Here is a 9,223-nt window from a genome sequence, read left to right as displayed (position 1 = left end):
CATTTTTCATGATTGACTGTGGAAGTGCCAAATATGTTCATCCTTTCCATGCTGCAAAGGTTCCATATTTCCAAGCAATCACTAATTTTGTCACAGTTAAGGGAAGGCCAAACAGCTTAATCTTGGCTTCCCTAGGTTAAAATTGCTTGTTTTAGAAGATAGAGAATAAAGATCTGTCCAAACTGTTTAATCTTGGCAGATCATTAGATAGGTAGAGAAGCAAGGGTGCTCAACAGCTTAATTAAAGCCCCTGGACGAAATAAGGGTAGATTTAGATAGGAGGATAGCCAAAAGAAAAGAAGAAAAATGGGTTTGCTAGTTCAAGTGCACCCAAACAAAGAGAAGACAAAATGTTAGGCTAAGTAGGTTGGGTAGGCAGTTTTGAGGTTGCTGAATGAAGAATTGTGATCAATTTTGTGTTTCAAAGTGTTAATTTACTTCATATCACATGTATAACGACATATCCCCTTGGAGTAGCTCAAGTGAGGCATGACTAACTTGCCCTTCTTCCTTTTCCCCAAATCATTCACTAATTTCCCTTAAAGATGTTAAGATCTGCTTAATATCTCAAAAATTCATCATATTCCATAACATTTGCCTAAGTAAAGATATGCTTTACTTAGGGGTGCTCATATTTCTTCTATAAATCCTATTTCCCCTTTGTAGCCTAAGATTTCTATGCTTAGTGCTTTCTGATCAAAATTCATATTAATTTCTAACTCTATTATGTAAATCCCTCCTTATTTCCCCTCCCCATACTAAAAATATGTTAAAAAGCCCCATATTTACATATCCCGCCCTCTGGTTGAAATATAACCATAAATAAACCCCCCTCCGATGCATAAAAGCCCTCTTTTACCTTGTTCAACCTCTTCCGATCATTAGGGGTGATTTTAGGGGCGAATGTTCACCCTTTGGCGAAATTAAGGGGTTTTAAATTTTTAGTGGGCGATTATTTTGTATCATAGTACACTTTTACAAATCACCTCAAATAGCCCACCTTCTTTTAAGGGAGAGGGTAAAAAAGGCAAATTTAGCCATTGACATTAGGAGTTACAAACTTCCATTCGCCCATTTTCAAGAATAGGTTTTATTTAAATGAATCCTATGGGCCAAAGGCCCAAATACCATATTTATAAAAGAGGTATGGTAAATTAATAAAAATATAAATAAATGAGAAGTATGGTAAATAAATAAAAAATATTTATATTTACTCCATAAGTCACCTTATATACATGCAAGGGTGTAAACAAATAAAAATATAAGTAAAGTGGAGGTATGGTAAATAAATAAAACATTTTTTTATACTTACTCAAAAGGTATGGTAAATAAATAAAAATATAAATAAACTAGACTCATGGTAAATAAATAAAACCTCTTTTAATATTTAGTCCATAACCCTCGTTCTATTTATGAAGGCTCAAGAAAGAGGTTTTATTTAAGTGAATCCTATGGGCCAAATACCATATTTGTAATAGAGGTATGGTAAATTAATAAAAATATAAATAAACGAGAGGTATGGTAAACAAATAAAACATTTTTTTATATTTACTCCATAAGTCACCTTATATTTAAGAACACTCAAAAAATGCATTATATTTAGGTGAAACCTATGGGCAAAATACTATGGGACAAATACCATGGGACAAATACCATGGACTAGATTGTTATTAATACCATGAAAAAAACATTATTAACCCTAATATTAGTATTAATAAAAATAAAAATGGCACATGGTATTGACCCATGGTATTCACCAAAATGGCACATGGTATTGACCCATGGTATTCACCTGGAATGTAGCCTATTTAAATGGGGGAATTAAACCAGCATAGATCCATCTTTACTCTGGATCTACTAACCCCCGAAAGGTATCAAATATCGGTAATTTTGATTTCAAAAGATATTTTAAAGAAATGCAATGATTTCATTTGTGTATTCAATAAACACAAGATTTTATAATTGAGTAAAATAGTAAAATATTCGCCATGCCTAGTGAGAGATTCGCCAAAAAATTATATATACATATCATATTATTGATAAAATCGCCTTCCATTTTTCCTATATACCATGGAGATTCGCCCATTTATTATACATGTAAATTTAGGGGGGCTTCTTAAAATTTTCCCTGCCGATCATATAAACCCTCTTCCGATTTCAATAACCCTTTTCCAATGTATAAAATCTTCTTCTGATCCATTAGACCCCCCTCCGACGTGATATCGCTGTCAAAGGTAGCAGTCAAGTGTTGGCCCCTTTGTATATGCCCACAGTTCATTCCTCTTCACCCGAAAGCGATATCGCTATCGCAAATCCAATCCTATCGTAATATCCCTTTTACCGCATTTCCTCACATTATCGTTAATCCTTGTTTTATTGTAAAATCCCCGTTTTGTCATAAAACTGCCCTTTACCGCAAATCCATGCATTTCCACAATGTTTCCCTTATATCGAAAATTCATCGCTTGTCGCTTATCGCAATCGCGCAAAGGTGAAGGCTCCATACCCCTTCCCCTTCATCGTCGCGATATAGCGATCACCCCATCCGCCGTCCGATTAACCCCCCGCCATCCAACAGTTTGTGTTACATCGCATCGCCCATATCGCTTTGTTATCGCGCGTATATAAAAGCCTCCCCCGATATGCGATCGCCGATGCAATATCGGTGATCGCTATATCGCAAGCCATACGCATATATAAGTCCTCGTCCCTATGTCCCCCGTCAATAGCGATATTGCAATTTGATCGTAGTCATTGGATCTGCCCTCGCTAGATCCAACGGCCCTGATATGCTCTTTGCTACAGTATCACTTCCGCCCTCTATTTTCATCAAATCTCCCGTATAAAGTGTTTTTTGCGTTATAAAGGGTAAAAAGGCTATTTCTTCATATTCTTCATTCTATGCCCGCGCGCGCTTCCAGTTCAAAGGAAGCATGTTCATTCTTCACCCATTTTGGCCTCCTCCATGAAGAAAAGCTCCGGACAGCGAGCCTACGGCCTCAGCACAGTCACCATTCTACAAATCCTCAGCCATTAGGAGTATTCCTCCTTTTTTGATAATATTTTGATCGGCCAACGCCGATAGACCTTCTAAAGACTGCAGAAAGCAATAAAGGACCCAATAATATTTATATCTCACCATAAAGTGGTATGCAGGGGCGATTCAGCGAAAAGTGTATCAATTTTAGCAGTGCGTTAAAGAGTATCAGTGGAGCAGTAAAAGCCAAAGCAGAGGATCATTAAAGAGGATCCCAACAAGTCAAAGAGTATCAGTGGAGCAGCAAAAGCCATTAAAGGCTCACCAGATCAGATTAATGCACATTAAAGCCACCTAAGAGCAGCGCTTCAGAAATCAAGAAGCAGTTATGGAAAAATGAACAGCACAGAGCCATAAGGACGCATATTAACTCATTTTTTGATGCGGCTGCCTCCAACGCAGCTCAAGATAGATATTTTTTGTGTTACTTGCAGTCTAAGTTAGGTTAATCTAGATATTTTTCCGATATTTTCTCAGTTATTTTGAGAGATCTTGTATGTACATAGTTTTTCTTATAAATACCTCCCCAAACGATGTATTGAGGGTTGGTTGTTGTTGGTTTGTAATTCATTTCTGAACTGCACCGTAACTCTGTGAATATTCTAAATAAAAGGCCACTGGAACGCATTATTGCTGAACTCTGGATGTGGGATTGATGACAGGGAGCTATGTTACAAAATTCTTGAATCATTCTGTGGATCAATAAGTCTCTCTTACTTGTGTCTTCAATTTCTGTCTTTCTATATCATAAATGTTTCATAATCTAAATATCAGAGAAAAGGAATAGCCCAGAATTTACATAACTGTAATCTGTGTTCAATCTTTGTTATTTTCTATGTTTTCTTCATAATTAGCACAAACAGTGAATCCTTAATTGCTCCTGTTTCCCTAGTTATCACATCTTGATTGCAGGCTAAGAAATCCTTAACTGCTTCTTGGTCTTAATCATTCACTTTCCCTCTGTCAGATGAAGGATTCTTAGTTGCCCTTCACCTCTGACCCCATTCCATCTGACTTCAGCTTGCAGATTGTTCCATGACTGATTCCCTACTCTGTAGTACCCTTTTTGTCAAAGAAACCATATCCAGCTCATCCTCATGGACTCCATTGCCCAATGGACTGAACTTCTTAGATTTGCACCCTGTTCCATTGAATGACACCATCCATCCAACCAAACTTAAAATAAACTCTGCACTTCATAACTAGCCTAAAATCTTCCCAAACAAAGCTAAGTCATAAAGAGAGAGCCCTCTCTGGATGCAGTTAGGCTAGGACCTGCATCTAAAAGATTGGTCTGTGGTTACCTCAGCCGTATTCCCTTAGGAGTCAAAGGGAACAACCTGAGTGATAACAGAACCAATCAATGAAGAGGAGAAGAATAAGATGCTTGGTGATGTCCAAATGAGCTTGAGGCCACTTGTATTTATAGTATTCCATGGGTGTCTAATTTTCTTTAGGGCTGATTTGTCAATATGTTCATATGTGGGATTTTCTTCATAAGTACACTTTCCCTTGTCCAAATTTGATGATCTTTAGGTCAATTTTGGTCCTCTAGAAAATACAAATTCAATGGAATCATAATCGTCATCAAATAAGATGTATAAACTAGATGTTCCCCATATTTTCATAATTTAACACTCCCTCTCAGCTAGGGAGAATCCCACCTATTAATATCTGACCATCGATCAATATGTCATGTATATCCCATCGTCATACTATGTCTCATTTCTACTCAACTCTATCTTCTAAAACATTCTCAAATATAAAGAAGATGAATCATGAGGGAGCTAAAGCTACCACCCTCTACATCATTGGATATCATATCTCTACCAGAAACCACATCAGGGTGTACATCTCAACTCGAAATCTCATGGGGGAGCTAAATATCTCACCCCATATCAAGCAATAGGTGATATAGGGGAGCACATCTCAACCCATCCTATTGCCTACCAATCTTCCCAACAATGACCCTAAAGAGTCATGTGGTAAAACACCTGCATCATAATCCAAGCTTGGGCTAGATACCCGAGATACCAAAAGGTAAGGATCGCCTTCCTCAAGCGTCCTCAACCCATTGGCCATATGGGGAGGGACAATCCCAATAAGCCTCACTTATGATTATGATGATAATTTGGGTATACTCTGCAAAGACTAATATAGGGGAGAAACATCTCCAATCCTATGGGTACAGATAAGAATGATACTCTATTGTCCAAAGATCCCTCAACCCTAGGATCCCTCCATCTCAATTCCTCACCCTGGAAGATCAAATAGGGTGGAAGAGTTAGCTCAGTTTCCTCGATCATCGATGCCCCTCATCAGGAGGGTTCACATCCATTAGTCCAAGTTGCTCTCTAAAGACGAAGAAATTCCCTTTCAGAAAAGCCTTGGTGAGAATATCTGCAATCTAATCATCTATAGATATGTTGTGGAGTCTAGCGACTTCTCTCTGCACCATGTCTCGAATGAAGCGATATCATATTTATATGTGCTTGGAATTGTGATGAAATACATGATTCGTTTCCATATGGATCCCACTCTTGTTTTCACAATATATCACTATAGTGTCTAGGACCTGATCAAATAGATCTCCAAAGAGCTTCCTTTACCAAACTACTTTGCAGCTATAACCATTCTAGCGGTAATATATTTTTGACTTGGTGGTATTCAATGCTATGGACTTCTACTTCCTTCTCATCCAAGATATCATGACAGATCCAAGGCTAAAACAAAATCCACATGTACTCTTCTTGTTGACAATGTTTTGTTCCCATTTAGCATCGGTGTATCGATGCAGTAGAACATCTCCAACATAATATCTCATACCAAGTGTGATCATCCCATGGAAATATCTCAAAATGTGTTTGAACAATGTAAACTTTGAAATGGGAATTGATACGATTGCCCGTTTTTTTGAGGTAGCAAAAAAATCAACTAAGTTTGAAAAGTGTTGATTCAGAATATATATATATATATATATATATATATATATATATATATATATATATATATATATATATATATATATATATATAGATGTATATATATATGCTATATATGCTATATATACTATAGTTTTTGACACTTTAAATTTTTTTATGTACATTATTTTTAAAATGTTAGTGATTTTCAGGTAGATTTTAAAAAGTGTTGATGTAGCGTCAAGCCCTTCATTTAGAAGACTTATTTTTTGACTTTAAATTTTCTAATGTGTTAAATGTGAATAATTATTTTCTAATTTAACAATTTTTGTAGTCCTCTCCTTCATATTCTTTTTTTCTTTAACTTTTTTTTTTGGAGTGAGATCTTTATTTTTTTGTATAGTTAAAAAAAAGGTTGATATTTAAAAGTTTCGATCTTCTATATATTTATATATCGTTAATTAATTTTTCAATACACATCAAATAATTGTCTCTAAAAAAACAATAATTTTTAACAATTGACATAAAGATACACATTTTGAACACAAATATAACAAAAACATCACACATTTTGAGACTTTTTTGCTAAAAATAACATGTCAAAATCACAATTTTTATAAGAAAAATTTAACAAAAAATGGTTAAGTAATACTCTTTTTTAGGAATTTCATGTCAAAAAATAATAATAATCACAATTTTTTCAAAAAATAATGATTCATTTAAAAATTAAAGCGAAAATCACATAATACAAATATTGAACATATAATAACATTAACTGAATACTTATTCTTCTCATAAAATGTCAAAGTCAAAACAATACAAGTATAACTAATTAATAGTTACAAAAAATGAGCTTGATATCCAAGCATAACTTAAATTTAATCAATAATATAACATAATCCATACTCTTCATCTTCTAGAGTTTCATCATTGTCTTCTTCCACAATATTTTCTGCTTCAGTTTGCTCATTTTTCTCTTCTGATGGATCTTTAATGTCTCTGAATATCCCAATGTATGCCTTTCCAATTATTCCATCTAATGGTGGTTGAGGTTCCTTTTCCTTTTTTTCCACATGTGTTTCATTAAAATTCCCTTTCCTCAACCCAACTTCTTGAATTGCATTTGGAAGAAATTGAAGAGAATTAATTATTTGTTGAATAAATTTGCACTATACTGGGTCGTTTTCAATGGCAATGCAATTTTTTCCTTTCTGTAGGCAACATGCTAGTGTTGTACCTAATTATCAAGCACAAAATAAAAAATGAAGTAAATTAGTATAACTACATATAAATTAAGAAACAAGATATTGAAATTCAATTTTATATAATAAAACTTACAAGTGCCTGAGAATAAATTCAGAACCCAATCTCCTTCATTTGCCCATAAGTCTATAGGATAGTTAATTAATGACTGTGGTTTTTTATAAATGTTAACTATATCTCCTTTTGCTTCTTTATTTTCATATGTTAGTTTTTTTCCAACAACATCATAAACCAATACATGGCTATGACTCTTTCCATCTACCCGATTAAGAATCATAGACTTATAGCTATCATCTTTTGTCCAACTTTCGACACGGATGAAATCACAATCATTTATTATTGGTTGATCTCCATGGTTAATAAGATTTGACTTTTTCCTGTAACATGAAATAGTAAAAGTTCAATTAAATTGTACATAAATTAATTTTTTAACATCAATCAAACATACAATTTCAACGTCTTACCATGTAAGCTGCATCCTTGAGTTTGATTTTCCCTTCAAGCTTGTCAATAACATTGCAAATTGTGTGTCTGAATGAAATGTCACAAATATTGATAATGGTGATGTTGTTACATCTACAAATCCCACAACCAATTTACTAAGATCTTGATATGTATAAGGGTCATCATCATAGTCAATGTATGGTATATTGAAACCATGAGGAATATTTGCAATAACTAGGGAATAATCGCTTTTAGGTATGATTTTACCGATGTATTCACAATCACCTTGTATTTTTAGATATTGGATAGTCTCAATCCCATTCCAAATGAAATGAGTAAGACTAGGATAAAGTTCAAAATTACTACGACGTTTCTTTCTCAGTATTTCCATCTTATTTTTTTCAATAAAGCTTCTAAAACTATCTGGTGGTCCATTTGCATCCTATATTCATCTTTAATAAATATATATATAGGTATGTATAAGTTGTAAGATAAAAATAGTATATAGATGAATAAAAATGAATGTATAAATGGAGAGAGCGGAGAACACAAGGCGAGTGAGTATTTAGGGTTTCTAGGGTCTCCATCGCTCTGCCCTAATATCACTTCTAGCATTCAACTAAACAAAGGACTGCAGAACTAACCTACGACACACTGCTGAGGAAGAAATGAGTGGAATGGCAGGGGGGGAGGTATCCTCTACTATAGGAACATTGCAACAACAGAATCAAGCTAGCATGGAGCAACCAATGGAAATGGAGGAAGAGGAAAAGGAATACCAGTCTTGGGAGCCAAATGGCAAGTGAGTTTGTGAGGAAAATTCTTGCCAAGAGCCACCAAAAAAACAAGATTTGTTATCCCAAAAAGCAAACTGGAGGAATATTGAAAATAGATGAAGGATCATGCCCTAATCTTCAATTTCATCGGGGCATGGCTAATAGAGAAAGATTTGATTAAATGGATCCAACAATGATGGCAACCGAAAGGACACATTGATCTCAAGCTTGGGGCTAAGGGATTCTTCATAGTGATCTTCTCAAACCTAGAAGAAAAAGAGAGGGTTTTCGAAGATGGGTCATATTTCTTTAATAATGCAGGACTCTTCATTAGGCATTGGAAAGAATACTACAACGCAGATCAAGAAAAACTCCTGGCTGCCCCAATCTAGGTTTGACCATTTGGCTTGCCAATAGACTTTTGGGATCCAGAGATCCTAGAAGGAATCAAGAACTCTATTAGAACCTTGTTAAAGTGGCATATTCAACAAGAAAGGGAGGATACACATCCTATGCACGAATCTGCTTTTACATGAATATTACGAAGCCACTCCTAGATTATATAGAACTAGAATATCATGATGAGATATGGCCACAACATTTAGATTACGAACATATACCCTTCAGGTGCCACTGATGCCATGAATATGGCCACTTGTTGTGGGTATGCCCCCTTAACTAGAAGGAGAACTCCTCTACAGAGAAAAGGACAGGGGAAACGATGGCGAAGGAAGATGGTGAAGGGTTCCAGGAGGTGCAATGAAGAAAACAGAACCAGAAGG

This window comes from Pinus tabuliformis, chromosome 1_2 (assembly GCF_031772625.1).
Source record: "Pinus tabuliformis cultivar Carrire ecotype Pingquan chromosome 1_2, CPIR1, whole genome shotgun sequence".
Taxonomy (NCBI): domain Eukaryota; kingdom Viridiplantae; phylum Streptophyta; class Pinopsida; order Pinales; family Pinaceae; genus Pinus; species Pinus tabuliformis.
This window is presented reverse-complemented; position numbering follows the sequence as displayed.